Here is a 15,582-nt window from a genome sequence, read left to right on the forward strand (position 1 = left end):
TTTTTCACTGTATTGATAGTTAGGCCATGACACTTGCCCCCAGTTAGCGGCTATCTCAAGGCACGTTAATGCATGCCGCTGGGGTGTGTTCGATTATCCCAACTATTTCATATCATGATATTAACTGATTTCCAATTGGCGTGCGCGTGCTGCCTGAACTCCCAACGGTTGGGTGTGATTTGCCGTTTACTGAGATCGCACTTTTTAGTAGAAAGGATGTTAGACTGATCGGTCTGTAAGGTTTGTCAAATTGTAGTTTTCATTCTCTGGTTTTAGTATGAAGATAACTTTGGTCTCCTGGCTTCTCTTCTTCATTGTTTTAGTAATATTTGCAGAGAAATGGAATGTCAAAATTTCTGAGTGCATTCACAGGGATAACGAACTCTCAAACAGTGTTCTTAGCTTGTAAGCTTTCAAAGATTTTTAAAACAAAAAGTAGATAGAACCAGTTTTCAGTTGAGCTTCCGGCAAATATCGCTCTCAAAGAGTGATGATCGCCTTATGGATATTTATTGTCTAAATTCTATTCATGATTCTATTCTAAGAAACGAACACTACCTATGTTGAGCCATCTGCTTTGGAGTGTATGCATATAAAATTCCAGACTTCTGTTTAACTCTTGATACAATTGAAGTTTCCTAGTTTGTTTTGAAAACTTTTGTAGACAATGGCGGCTCACTGTTGACTAAGCAGGTGTGTTGAACTACCTGTAAGCTTGCACGAGTCTGTGCGCCAGCATTACCTGTCCAAATATTAGCTTTGCATTTCTAATCAGCAGAAATGCGCAACTTAAATAATTCAAGAGTCAGAAAGAAAACAGAAACAGACACATTAAAATGAAAATGAAGAAACAAGGCAAATAAAGGACTAGTCTTGTTGGGACTTTGTTGTGTTTGTAGGTCTGTCTGCTCCCACATGCGCATACACACACACTCACCGATGCATCACTCACGAAATAGGCTTAATTTTCTATTGCAAATTGAAACAGAAAATTACGAGATCTCTGAGGGGAATTTTCGACTTGCTTTATGCCATCAAAAGATTCATTGAATTTCTCAATTCAATAGTGAATGGGCCACTCAAACCTCAGCCTTATACCTCTTTTACGCAAATAAATGAAGTTGCAATTGGAGGTGGGAGCATAACAACAAAAAGAAAACAAAAACACATTCACCAGACACAGCAAATTTACGCAATTGCGAACGAGGTGGGGTGCAGGGGAGTCTTGCAAAAAGTAAGTAATTGCATTAGAGTGGCAAAAGAGGGATTTCGCAACTATTCAGCTATTCAATGAGGGTCAGGTTAAGCGCATTGAAATCGCTCTTCAAATTACACCCAAACAAAAAAAAAAAAAAAACAGGAAAAGAAAACGCACACAACTCATGGCAAATGAGAAAGAAAGCGGCGTACACATACACATAAAAGAGCAGCAAACGAAAGTTCAATTGAAACAAAAAGGTTAGTGTTGCGAGATAACGCAAGTGCGGAAGAAGTTCGAGCAGCGAGTGAAATTAAATTTTATAAATAGCAAATGCATTGAAGTGTAGCAAGGCTTTCACCTTGCAAATGAACTGTAAGACGCAAGCGTACATGCAGACTTATGCACTCTCTCGCCCCCTTACAAATATGTGGCAGTCATGAGCAGTAATTTTGCAGTGAAGTAGTGTGGCTGGATTTAGTTGAGAGCTAGCTTTTGAATACGAGTCATATAAACCTCAAAGCGGGGTTTGATTATTTGCAAGCCAGCAAGATACCTTTTTCAAACATTAAGCGATTATTACGATCCGGCGAATTTCGTGTTTGGGAAAACTACATTCACGTGTAGCATTAATACGTTTTATACCCAAAACATTAATCTTTAACCAAAACATTAACCGAAACTTTTACCAAAATGTGTTTGTTCGGTTCACAAGTGCTATTGAATTCATTTGTTATCTCTCTGTTGTCAACACAATGATGTTTTAGCATAGTTTCTTTAACAAAATCATTTGATAAGGACACCTTGATAGGCTTCTTGCCTAAAATATTAACTAAACATTTGTTGAGTCCATCCGTAGAAGGTGTAAATATGTGATATCGCTCTGGTGTTAACGCGATTATTTTATATCCTTGTTTCTTAACAGGTTCCCCTGCCCAATGTATCACATGTGATACAAAATTATTTTCTTGTACCATGTATACAGCGTCCATGTATCATATATGAACAAATTTTTGGTTGATTTGAAATAAGTTTATTAAATTGATGATACATTAAGCACATGCAATTCAACTTCGTAGTGACACGTTCGTGTATCATAGCTGATACAAATTTTTTGTTACCGTTATATCACTGTCAAGATGTGTGGGATAGTTCAAAAATTCATCGACAACCTCTAAAAACGCCTACAGCAATATAATTTCAAAAATACGTGTTGCACGTGTACCGTTAAAAATTAATTTTTGTATGGGGGCAGAGAACCTGTTAAAAAAGTTAGCTTGTACCAACATAGAAAAAAATATTATCAATTCCGTTTGAGTGCGATAAGTCCGGGTCAAATTTGATCACGAGTGTTTGATCGATGATGTATATTAAGTTCACTATATTAGTTAAAATAAACAGAAAAATCATTTTTTTTTTTCAAAAATTCAAAACTTCCTTCAAAATAGTACCTCATTAGTAAGAGCTCAAATGAAAGCTATTCTATTCTTTAAGTTTCATTGAATAAAATTTTAGAATTTTATTAAACAATTCATTATTATTTATTATGTCTGCTATCATTGAAAAAAATCTGAAGTTTTGTGAAATGGTCCTTTTTTAAATCAAAAAATACTAGTCCTAAACTAGTTTTATTCGGTCTAGTTTCACTTAATAATTGCTGCTTGTAAAAGTGCAGTTTATCAGCACTGCCTCGGTTTTTCACCTCACTGTTGCGTATATGTATGTGTTCGTATGTCTTCAGACAAAGCAACTAAATGCGCTGCAACCACTCAATGTAATGTTGCAATATAAATCTGTAATGGTTTTTACTCACTGAAGCTGTAATAAGTAATTGCGTTGAAAGCGAAAAGTGCACGAAGTAGAACTGGAGCAGAGTTTATGCGCAATAAATCACCATTAGCTGCTGAAAGAAGTAGTCAAAGAGCGACTAGTTGGGCGAAGAAATTGTGAAGATTTAAAGTTGGATTCCAGCGCTAAGTGCTTGAGAAGTAGGGAAATTAGCAAACAAATAAAAGTTGTTTTAGTTTTTGTTTTTTTTGAGTAAAAGTAGTTTGAAGTTGAGAAATTAGCAAAAAAAAAAAGATTTTTTGGTTTATTTAATTTTTTTTATTAAATGGTAACTAATAAAATTTCACCCAAACCTGCTGGGTAGCTAACCAATTGCGAAAATGATTTGCAAAATGCTTTTTATGTAAGTTTGTATATTTTTATGCATCTGTTAGCTGCTGTGCCACAGTTATACAGCATTTTTAATCAATTACCGCTTACTCTTTTTTATCTAAAAGCAATTATTGTATTTTTTTTGTGACAAAATCGTGAGAGCTCAAGATAATTGAACAAGCAAAAGAAGTGCAGAGAAGAAGGTGAAAAGGTTTCTGATTATACACATATATATTTGTACATACAAAACTATTTACTGGCGTTACTTAAAAAATGCTTTTGTCACTGTTGCTCAGATAGGAAAATACCTCTTCATAGGTGGCATCTGCCGTAGCAGAAAGGCCAATATTGAACACTAAAGTAAAATTGATTAGTATTTCGTTCCACTAGCTAAGCGCATGCTAAATATATAAATTTCATGACAAATAAAACAGTTTGCCTTACAAGACCTTGATTTCGAACGTTCATTTTGTAGGAGAGCTTTATGCTATCTTTATTCGACATGAATAATTTTGGCAGGACTTATAGCATTGCTTTGCTGTGCCAGATTTCTTGAAGATAATTCGACAAATAAAGACATTAATAGACCCCAATGTAGTAATCCGATCTTAACAATTTTTTTTAGAAATTCTAGCAAAGCCTTTGGTAATATTCTATACTAAATTGTTTGAAGACAACTGCTCCAATAAAAAGGTTTTCCATACAAGATCTTCAGCGGGATCGATCAGTTTGTATGGCAGCTATGTGTTATAATTGTCCGATCGGAATATTTATTAGAAGATGATATCTTTGTTTAAAAAAATAATCTGTACCAAATTTCGTGATAAATAAAAAAGTTTTCCATACAAAAGCATGATTTGGAGCAAAAAATATTAAGACTTTCTTAATTTATTCTTCAAAATCTATGTCGTGCCCCCCAATGCACTTGTGTCAATGTATTTTCCAATAATCGAAACAGTTGTTAGGGTCAATTTCCGGAATGACCTTCAACGCGCGCAGCGATTCACGTTTAATTTAATTGACTGAAAACGGTTTCCCCGGAGCAGTTGTTTCAGTTTGTTGAAAAGCCAGAAGTCACATGGAATTATGTCAGACGAATACGATATTAAATATTAATTGAATATGATGGTTACAACACGATATTGGTTGAAAATTTTGCGAAAATCTCAATAAGAATCAATGCAGTATACGACGGTGCATTATCGTGGTGCAAATACCAAGAGTTGTCGGCTCATAATTCCGGCCGCTTTTTACGTATAGCTACACGCAAATGACTCATAATACTGAACTAGTATTCCTTATGGACAGTTTGGTTAGTCGTATGGAATTCGGAGTGCACCACATCCCGATAATCGAGAAAACTGTCAACATAATGTTGATTTTTGTTTAGCTTTGACGTTGTTTTTTGGCTGCGGCCCACCTTTGCCACGATATTCGGGTGATTAATCATCTGTTTCTGAGTGGTAAGCATATAACCAAGATTCATCGTGAGTAATAATACATTTCATGATATTCTGCTAGTTGAACTGCATTGTTTTACAGCCGTTAATGTGACGCTGTTTTCCGAAAAAATTTAGTGATTTTGGAAACAATCGTGCTTTCTTAAGTCCAAATGATCTTTCAAAACGTTTTCACTCATTCTTTCGATATTCCAATGATGCTGGTAATATATCTGACTGCACCAATTCATTTATTTTATTGACATGTTGATTTTCAGTTGCTGATGATGGTGGTACTGGACGTGGTTCGTCGTCAACTCGTTCTCAGCCTTCTTTAAAAAATTTGTACTAAAAACACACGTGCTCGCTACAAGCATCATCTGGATCTGCGATTCTTTGCTGAAACGAAATGAAATCAAACAATTTCTGAGCGAGTGGAAACTGGAGACGAAAAGTGGATCAAATAGAACAATAATATGCGAAAAAGATGATGGTGCAAGTGAGGTGAAGATCACAAATGGTTGCAAAGCCTCGGATTGGAAAGGAACCGTCCACTATTAGCTGCTCCAGCCAGGTCGAACGATTGATTCTACATTTTACTGTCAACATCTAATGAGATTGAAGCATGCAATCAAAAAAATGCCCAGAACCGATCAACAGAAAAGGTTTTGTCTTCCATCAGGACAACGCTAGACCACACACATCTTTGATGGATCGGAAAAAACTGGGAGAGCTTGGCTGGAAAGTTTTGATGCATTCACCATATAGCCCTGACCTTGCGCCATCGTACTACCATTTGTTTAGGACAAGACAGAACTCCCTTAATGGATTAAAGTTGTCTGCAAGAGAAGCCTATGAAAATTACTTGTCGCAGTTTTTCGCCAAGCAAAATTGGTAAAAAATGGTCGACGAAAATAGTACATATTTGGTTCATTAAATTACATTATAAGTATTAACAAAATAACTTGAAATTTGATTAGAAATACGAAACCTTTTCGACTACCCATATACATTTTTCTAAAGTCTCTGACTTGTCCTGGACTTTACAAACTTCGTGACTTAACATAACCTATTCAAATTATAAAAATATCTAACATACTTTTAGTGACGACTGTAAGCGTGAGTAAGCAACTTCCGGCGCGCCGTGTACCACCAATCAGCAGCTAACGACATATAAATTATCTGATTGCAGCACAATATTCACTACTTTTAACAAATGTTGCATGTATATACGTATGTTATGCATACATATGTATGTACGTATGTAAGCATATACATTGTGTGTATGGCTTGGTACATATGTTTTATTTGCGCAACTTTGAAGGTGTTGCAAAGCATACATAACAACACCTCAAATGCAACATTGGCGCGCATTTCTTTAACTCAAGTACACACATGTATGCATGTACACGTGTGTGTGTGTGTGTTAGGGCAAAAATTGCTGCTCATTCATTTCGCGAACGATATTTTTCTCGAATCCTTTGCGCCACCGCAGCAGTACGTTGTAACATTTTGCTGCCAATGCCAGTTTTACAGCCATCGCCACCGTTACGGCCACCACATTTTCACCGACTGCCTGCTACGTGGCCTTCTGCTGCGCGCAAACAAAGACCGAACTGAAAATTGAATGATGAATTAGCGTTTTTAGTGCGCACATTTCGTTACACTTCGCCCATTTTCTGCTTGCTTGCGCGGTTTGTTGCAAGCGCCGTGCAGCATGAGTGTGCACAGTTACCGCTCGGCGCTATCTACCCGTCGCTTTTTGTTTTATGGGCGTCTTTTAAGTTTGCTTGCAATTTTTTTCCGAACATAGTTGCGCTATTTTTCCACTTTCCGTTCCGTGTGTGTGGCTTATTTTTATAACTCTCTTTGCGTATAGTTGCGTACGTGTGTGCGCATCACAGTTGAAGTATGGCTAGATAATTTCGTTTCGGTGGCAAAAACATACGGGCTTCTTTGCAACGCCATTTGCAGATTAGAGCAGCACTACGTAACTGTGTGTGCTTGTGTGTCTGTGGTGTCTATGCAAAGGTGGCTATCAATTGATTCTTTCTTATGCTTTTGTAGCTTTTTCGTTTTTCACGTTCTTTTTATGCACACTTATTTTCGGCGTTTGACGCTAATGATGCGTAAACGTGCTGAACATTTTCAAGACTAAAAATATGGTGGTAAAAGTAAGGAAACCCAATATAAAGATATAATATATGAATGTGAGTATTGACGGGCTAAGTTCGAGTGTAATCGGTTGTTCCATACTCTTGCAACTTGCAAGGATTAAAGCCGGGGAAGTAACTTCAGATACATGTTATATATGTTAGTTATATGGGGTTTGACGTCAGTTTTCTTCATTCTTAGCATAAATATGCAAAGTTATACGAAAAACACGTACTCTCGATTTTATTAAAATAACTCACCTATTGATCGATATATGCGGTATAAAGTCATCCGGGAGTTGTAACATTTTTACAAGTATATTGGGTATATAGGGGCTTAGGGAAGTATTGATTTGATTAAACCTATTTATGACACACAGGCCCTGAATTTCAATTATATTTCTCACACTCTGTCACATATTTTACATCAAAAGTCAACTATAGGTTGAAATATTCGGCGCCTAGGGCCTTGAACAGTTGGATCTGGCAAAGTTTTAGTTATAAGGGGGCTCATCTAAAATGCACTGTTCTTGCAAAGTTGTATCAGAGGTAAATTTTGAAGTCGCTGGCGTATTTATTTATCGATTCCAGCATATTTAAGTAACCCTTTAATGGGTTACCTCGAGTAAAAAAGCACTTTTGAATAAAACAATTAAATATTTTATTAGATTTTTTTTACTGCTACAAACATACACTATTAACAAAGAATTTTTGAAATTTTTGAAAAATAATACCTTAAACTTGGCCATTGAGACACCAAGTTTGGTGACTCCTTGGAAAAAAATGCACACGCGTTTTCAGGATAATGCCTTACAGGTTCATCTAAAGTGAAAAAATACCTGTTTTAGTTTAAGCCTAAACATAGAACTTGGAAAAACGAAAACTTAAAAAGAAAACAAAAACTGAAAAAATTGAATTTTTGGCAGATATTTTTACAAAGAAATGAAAATGGCGCACAAGTTATCAAGGCTGTGCCTCCGAAATTATTACTCGTCCTTAAAAATTTAGTACAATATTCTAAAGGTCTTGTTGAATTTAAAAAGACAATAAAAAATTGATTTTTTTAAACTCGTAAACCCGTGTAACCCCTTAATATCTTCGACTGTGTTAATCAAAACTGCAATTTTTTTGTAATTTTTTAAGGCCCTATAATAAAACTACAATTTTCTTAGTTACCCGGTTCACAGAGTAATTCGACTTCAAATCTAAGTGTCTATAATAGGGTGAGTGAAAAAAATTATTCTATTTTATTAAAATTATATATTTGATCGGTACTATGAAAAATAGGTTCTCATTCTATGCAAAAATCGTTGTAGACATTTTTTTGAAGATCATCAAATTTCCTACAAAATCCACAAAGCGAAATATATTTCAAGCAAAATACATTATTTATATTTGATAAATTGAAACCCGTTAGGCGGAGGACCTGCCCGTTACGATTTAGAGCTCTCTATTAGAGGACCTTTCTTAAAAGTGTCTATCAACCAAGTTTACGGAGTTCCAAGCGCAATAAAAAATATTGTTTTTTGACCCATCCTGATATGTATTGATGTTTGGCGATGAATATCTCGTAAACGCTTAACATAATCGAAAAAAATATAACTATTTTCAGAGCACGGAGCAAAAAAATCTCTACTTTTTTTGACCCACCCTAATATGCACTGATGTTTGGTGAGGAAAATCTCTAAAGGCTGAACTGAATCGAAAAAATTATAACCATTTTTCAAAGTTCCAACCACAATAAAAATATTAATTTTATTGACCCACCCTAATACACATTGGTATTTTGTGATGAATATCTCGAAAGGCTTAACTTAATCGAAAATTATTAATATTTTCAGAGCACCAAGAAAAAAAAAATTTTGTCTTGACACACCCTAATACATGCATGAAACATTAATCAAAGGTCTAAAGATAGCTTCCTTCAGTCGTATGCCGTACTGCTTCAAGTGAATTCGCTCCATTGGTCCGAAATGCTGCCCACATCCAAGCGCCACTTTCATTGCCTGCCATTGCAGCATAAGCTTATCACAGTCCAATAAATACATCGAAAACAGCTTTCCTATGACCTAAATGCACAAATTCACGGCATATGGGTGCGGAGAGGTGCCGCTGCGTATACGTGTTATCGCCAAAGTGAGCAACCGTGGGGAAAAGGTATAAATTTGTGTCGAAAAGAAATGAGAAAAGGTCACCTTATGTGAGAAAAAGTGCAGAGCAGAGAAATAAAATGAAAATATTGGCAGAACTAAGCCCACATTTGGCACACACTCACACCGACACAAACACATACCCATGCAGACGCAGTAGTAGTTGTAGGCACGTTTGTATGTGGTGAAAGGCATAGCTACTTGTCAGCTCGAAATACAAAGAAAATCGTTTGATTGCAAGCGTCGTGAGGGGAATGCGGCAAGTAACCGCACCGCTTGTTAATATGCCATCTATCTGCTGCAAGTGCATTGCTCTGCACTTACGGCAAGGCACTTACACAAGTGGTTGCCTTTTATTGGCTCACAAGCTGACATTGCTCAGCTGCTGGTGAAACAGTGCTCGCTGCCAGCATCGGTAGCGGCTTTAATTATGCCAACAACATGCAAACGCTACTTCTATTCGCACTGTCTGCCCTGCTTGCTGTGGCAGCTGTGTTGCAGTTCGCCTCTAATCAAGAGTGTCAGAAGCTCGCTGCAGACTCGAATTGCCGACTGGACAACGCTTTAGTCGTACACTCGCAAGCTACTATTTTGCATGTGAGCCAGCTAGGCTAGGCCAGCGATTGGCAATTACTTGCCACCGTTAAAAGATGTTCCAATGCATGGCGTGCTTGTACTTTGCCTTGCCACAGCACGCACATACTGGCACATGGCGTATAAGCAACATTTCATACCATAGCCAATTTGTGTAGTGGTGTACAGTTCTTAGCTGAATTGCTGTGCGGGCGGGGCGATGGTGTTTGGCAATTTCGCTTGTTGGCGCAATCGTAATTTATTGCAACATAACGGCATTAACATGTTGTTCAGTCTAATGAGCGAGCGTACAACTGTGCTTACAGGTGCAATTTCTTGTTTTGAAAGTCAAAGCTCGGGATCGCAACAAGCCAGCTTCGGTCGGCTTCTCGTTTGTGGACGCTGTAATTTAGTGTAGGAGTTTTTGAGAAACATATGATTGTGGCGTGTGCGGGACGGTCAAGGGTAAGCCTAAAATTGTAGTTTAAATGGCAGCTCAAATTCAGTTGAATACGAGCTGAAGTTTACGTCGCTCAGGACATCAGCACTTTTTGCAAATTTTAAGAGAGACTTTGTATTCTACAATAATTCTAATACTACCGAGCTCCTAAATACAGACAGTAAGTTGTTACCTTTGACTAGATCCACAACCGTCCTGCAATCTTTTCTAGAGCGTGTGAGTAAAAAGCTTGTATGTCCTTTCTTTCGAATCCCTTGTACATACGAGGTGTGTTCAAAAAGTATCGCGAATTTTGTGTTTTTATAAAAATTATTTATTTATTCATGAATATCTATTTTATCCTCTTCAAAGTAATCCCCATGAGATATTATACACTTGTGCCAACGGTTTTTCCAATCTTCGAAGCACTTCAAAAAATTATTTTTTTTAATCTTCTTCAGCTCCTCCTTCGATGCCGTCTTTATCTCTCAAGAGAAGCGTAACGTCGTCCTTTCATGGGCCTCTTCAGTTTAGGGAACAAGAAAAAGTCACAGTGCGGCAGTCTGGGGAATACTTTAGCTGCGGCATCATTTGTGTGTTGTTTTTGGCTAAAAAGACGCGCACCAGCAACGATGTGTGAGTAGGCGCGTTATCGTGGTGAAAAGCCGAGATGATCTCGATGTGAGATTATTGTTGGGCTTGGATATATATTGTTTATCTTAATATATACAGGTTCCTGTATTATTAGATACCTCAGTAGCTTTACTGACCATAAAGACTTCTGCGTGGAAGTTTCGCCAGTTTGAAAAGTTACGTGAGATCCAAATCTTCCAAATAAATCGCGGTGCCCACTTCATGGGATATTTTTGATCCGTCCGTGTAGTTATAGAAAGAGCCGCGGGTGGGTCGCGTATCTCTGCGCCATCCACCCTCTTTTAAAAAGAAAGTGGTCTATTTTATTCACCTTGTGAGTCCAAGCCACTATACACAGCCGACTATACACAGCTTCGCCACATGCCTTTATCTTCTTGGTCCTATCATTGTATGCCTGAGTATCCTTTCTTCCATTGACTACCCATGGATTACAAATTGTAGAAGCTTTTTGCAGGAGCGTCAACTTTCTTGTGAACGACATGGCTCAACCAGCGTCCTTGTCGGAGTAGAGCTCGTACATGACTCCATCTTCATCGCTCACGCGCACGGCTCCAAAGATCTTCCGAATAATAGCTATCTTGAATGTTCCAAGTGCGTTCTCAGTTCGGTTCACCATCGACCATGTTTTTGAGCCGCATAATATGACAGGAGAAATGAGGAACTTAAAAAGCATTATTTTAATTTGTCGAGTGGGAAATCAGCCGCTCATTTGGCTACCGACCCCAAGACCAATCTCTTTCGCATGTTTTCCTAGGTTAGTAAAAAATGCACAGATGGTTGTTAAGTATCACAATGGCAATACAGGGTTTGTGAAAGTAATAGGACTGATTCGATTTACAAAACATTATTGAACCAATCGCTACAACTCTTTAAGAACTTTTAAAATAGGCTCCTTCTGCGTCGATGCTGCCCATCTAATGCGATTTCCGAGCATTGAAGGTGTTACGGAAGGCATTCTCCGGAGTAGCCTTGAGAGCCGAGGTACATGCTCCTTGGATCCCCTGTCTCATCTCAAAATGCTTGCCTTTTATCGGTCTTTTTAGGCAAGGAAACAAAAAAAAAAAAAAAAAAAAAAGGCCCGTGGCCACATTTGGGCTGTATGGCGGCTGCGGATGAGTTGGGATGCCGGCCTTGGTTAGATAGCTGTTCACAAGAAAGGCGGTGTGAGCCGGTACGTTGGTATGGTACAACTTACAATCGGCTGCGATGTCTTTTTAGTACCGACTGAGCCTTCTTCCGATTCTCTTGAGGACTTCCACGTAAACTTTGACGTTGACGGTTTGTCCAGGAGTAACAAATTTATGGTGGACGATGCTTTTGATGTCAAGAAAGACAATGAGCACCGTTCTTCACGGTCTTTATCATGTGTATTTAGAATAAACGGCGCCACTGCGGTTCAGATTAGCGACAGGTATCATTATTCAGATTATGTTTCCATACTTTTGCGCCTGTATTCTGCTCACTTGCGTGGAACTAAGAGAATATTCTGAAATCACAATTGACTGAATTTCGGTATTACTACTCAGTGTCAATTTCCGATTCGATTTAAAAACTCCTTTACCTACTATATACCATATGATATATATATATATGTATATATATATACGTATGAATAAATGAAAAATCAATTTTTGAACAAGTACACCCTTTGTATATAACTCAAAATGAAATTTGAACAAAAACAAAATACGCAAAAAATACGCAGTCCGTTAAAGTCATGCGCTTAAATAGATTTAAATTATTTTTTCCATTTGTAAACATAAAAATTCCGAACGCGCAATGACAATTTGCCACATTTCAACGCGCTTGCTGCACAATTATGAAAATAGCCGCTTTTTTGTTGCGTTAAACAATCTTGATTTCTGTTACTGCAACACCTAATTGCCATGGGCAACGTTGAACGTTGACAAGCGTGCTGTGCTGCATTATGCATGTGCGGCGTGTCGGCTTACAAACAACAGCACCTTCGTCGCGCTTTGTGGGCGTGTGTGTGTGCTTAACACGGTATCAAGTGCGGCAAGTTACTGTTATAAAACTTGACAGGCAACACACACAAATTGTTTATGCAAAAAAAAAAAAAATCGCAACAATAGTGCGGTGTGTTGGCATCAGCAATGCAATGCTTTTTTTTTTTGTTGGCATACAAGCAAATAGGGACGCCATGGCGTATACGTGCTGTGGAAATAACTTCCGCATAGTTGATAAACAATTTCGGCTTTGTATTGTTAAAAGTTGTAATGCAAAAAAAGCAAAGTAATTTAATGAACAAGCCAGCTAGTTTTTTTGCATTGCTTGATGTGTGTTCAATTAATACTTATTGATAGTCGTATGAATAACTGCCGGAAATTTTGTGGCGGCCAGAGGGGCGTGCGACAGGCAGTGAAGTGTAGTCAGATTGGCGGAAACGAGGTTAGTGGTTTACAACAGCTGCCACAACAACTACAACACATAAATATATACCTATGAGCAGCAAATGGTTCAGCATGTGTGTGTGTGTGTGTGTGTTGCATTGACGTGGCGGCGTAATTAATGCACTTCATATTAATGAGCGCCCGCTTTGCAGTCGCCAAAGTGACAGTAGGTGAAAGTAAATAAAAACAAGGCATAATATTTAAATAAATGACAAATATACACACACGCACACATGCGAAAAATGAACTACAAGCATTTACAATAAAAATCGCATGCCTTGCATATTTATACCATTGCCGCGTGCGGGCGTTTATGGAAAAAGTGAAAATTAATTCACTTTGCTGCGGTAAAATAAGATGTTGTTGTGCTGCACGTGTAAAGCAGCGCGTGACAAAGGCGCCGACCGCAGCGGGTGAACAATGAACAAGGCGACACATATGGGCTGGCACACATACATACCAAGATATGTATTTATATTCATATTTATCGCGTTAACTTAATGAATAATAAAACTGGTGCGTGTGGTGTGTGGTGCGTGTGTGCGGCACCTCATCCACCGTTCTTTCAACCGCAAAAGTGAAAAGTGTGCAACCGCAGCCGCAACAATGGGCATAAGATAACCAGACGGCGCAACATTTTTTGCATTGCAGCAACCGAATGCACCAAACTGCCGACTCATTTGTAAGTGAGTACATAAAGTGATACAATTGCAACATATTTTTGATATTTTTGCATTGGAACGTTATGTTGTTGGTGGCAGCAATTAATGCTGTATTTTCATAACACTCATATGAGTCAATATGCTTCCATTAAAATATATTTATGGATTCTTTTATTTAGCACCATTTTGTAATTCAAATAGTCGACATTTGACTTTATTTAGCTTCAATCAGTGTAGGTGTATCTGTCCTCTTTTACAACAAAATGCAACCTTCCATGTTTGCCTAACAAGTCTGAATCAAAACGGTTTAACGTAATTGTCAATGTTTCTTAGCGTAGACAAGGACCCTAAATATCATAGACTTCGCTTAAGGTTGTTGACTTTGCTGAAGGTAAACAAAAGTGGCGGGTCCCAAGCTCCGCGCACAATCTTCGGAAGGGGGGTTCGCCTTCTCACTTTAGCTCGCCTTCAAGCAGATGTTCTATGCCTACCTATAGGACATATGATCTAAGACCGGAAGCCGGGAGCTGCTTGAGAGATATGTAAAAAAAAATGTTTCTGTACACTCCTAGTGAATGCAGAGCTGAATCGTGAGGCACAACACTTTATGAGAGTGTACAGCTGCTGGCGTTCGCCGATGATTTTCAAACTGGATAAGGAAACGAAGTCATTGGGTCTGGTATTGAACGAGAGCAAGATGAAATATCTCTTGTCATCAAACAAACAGTCGTAGCACTCGCGACTTGGCTCCCACGTCATTGTTGTCTGTCATAATTTCAAAGTCGTAGACAAATTCCTCTATCTTGGAACTAGTATTAACACCAACAACAAAAACAGCCTCGAAATCCAACGCTGAATAACTCCAATTGCCAACAGAACAGCGACATTTTCTGCGGCATATTTATGATTCTTTGTGTGTTGGTCACGGTGAAAATCGCATTCGATTGAATGATAAGCTGTATGAGATATACGCCGACATTGACACAGAATGGACGAAAACACTCCAGCTCTGAAAGTATTCGGCGAAGGAAGCAGAAGAAGAGTAAGATCTCCAATTTGTTGGAGAGATTAAATGAAGAAGATCCTGGCTGCAGACGTAAATGGTGGCTATGCCAGTGAAGAAGAAGAAACAAAAGTATCGTTGATGTTGGGTTGTCGATCTTGCTACAGGTAAACAAAAGGGTCATTGTACTTATGTTAGGTAGTTGACCTCGGAAGGTTGTCCAGGTTATTGGTTTCCGTGCTGGCCAGGTCATTGACCTCCGGTTATTCTCCGTGCTAAATATAAACAAAGGGTCACTGAGCTCCAGCAAGACTGTTTCTACGCTAAAAGCAAACAAAGGGTTAATTGAACTTATCTAAGATCATTGAGCTTATGTTGCTCCGCTCGCTAAAAGTAAACAAAAGGGTCATTGACCTCAACGATGATTGTTGTCCCCGCTAAATGTAATCAAAAAGGTCATCCTCGAATTGGCATATTCGCTAAAGGTAGATAAAAGGTAGATAAAAGGTTCATTAACCTCACAAAAAGTCTTTCGCCTTTGGTTGTTGTCTTTGCTAATCATCGAGATCAGATTGTTATCCTCGCTAAATATAACCATAGTGGTTGGCCACCTCACCAGGGATTATAATTCTTTTAAATGTTTACTGACCTTGAAATATTTAATTTCATATTATTCCTTCACTGAACATAATATCCGTCTCGGTAACCATTTCACGTCCGAAAAAGAAAAGAATTGGATC

This window comes from Bactrocera latifrons, unplaced genomic scaffold (assembly GCF_001853355.1).
Source record: "Bactrocera latifrons isolate USDA-ARS-PBARC rearing strain unplaced genomic scaffold, ASM185335v1 scaffold_167, whole genome shotgun sequence".
In the NCBI taxonomy this organism is placed as follows: domain Eukaryota; kingdom Metazoa; phylum Arthropoda; class Insecta; order Diptera; family Tephritidae; genus Bactrocera; species Bactrocera latifrons.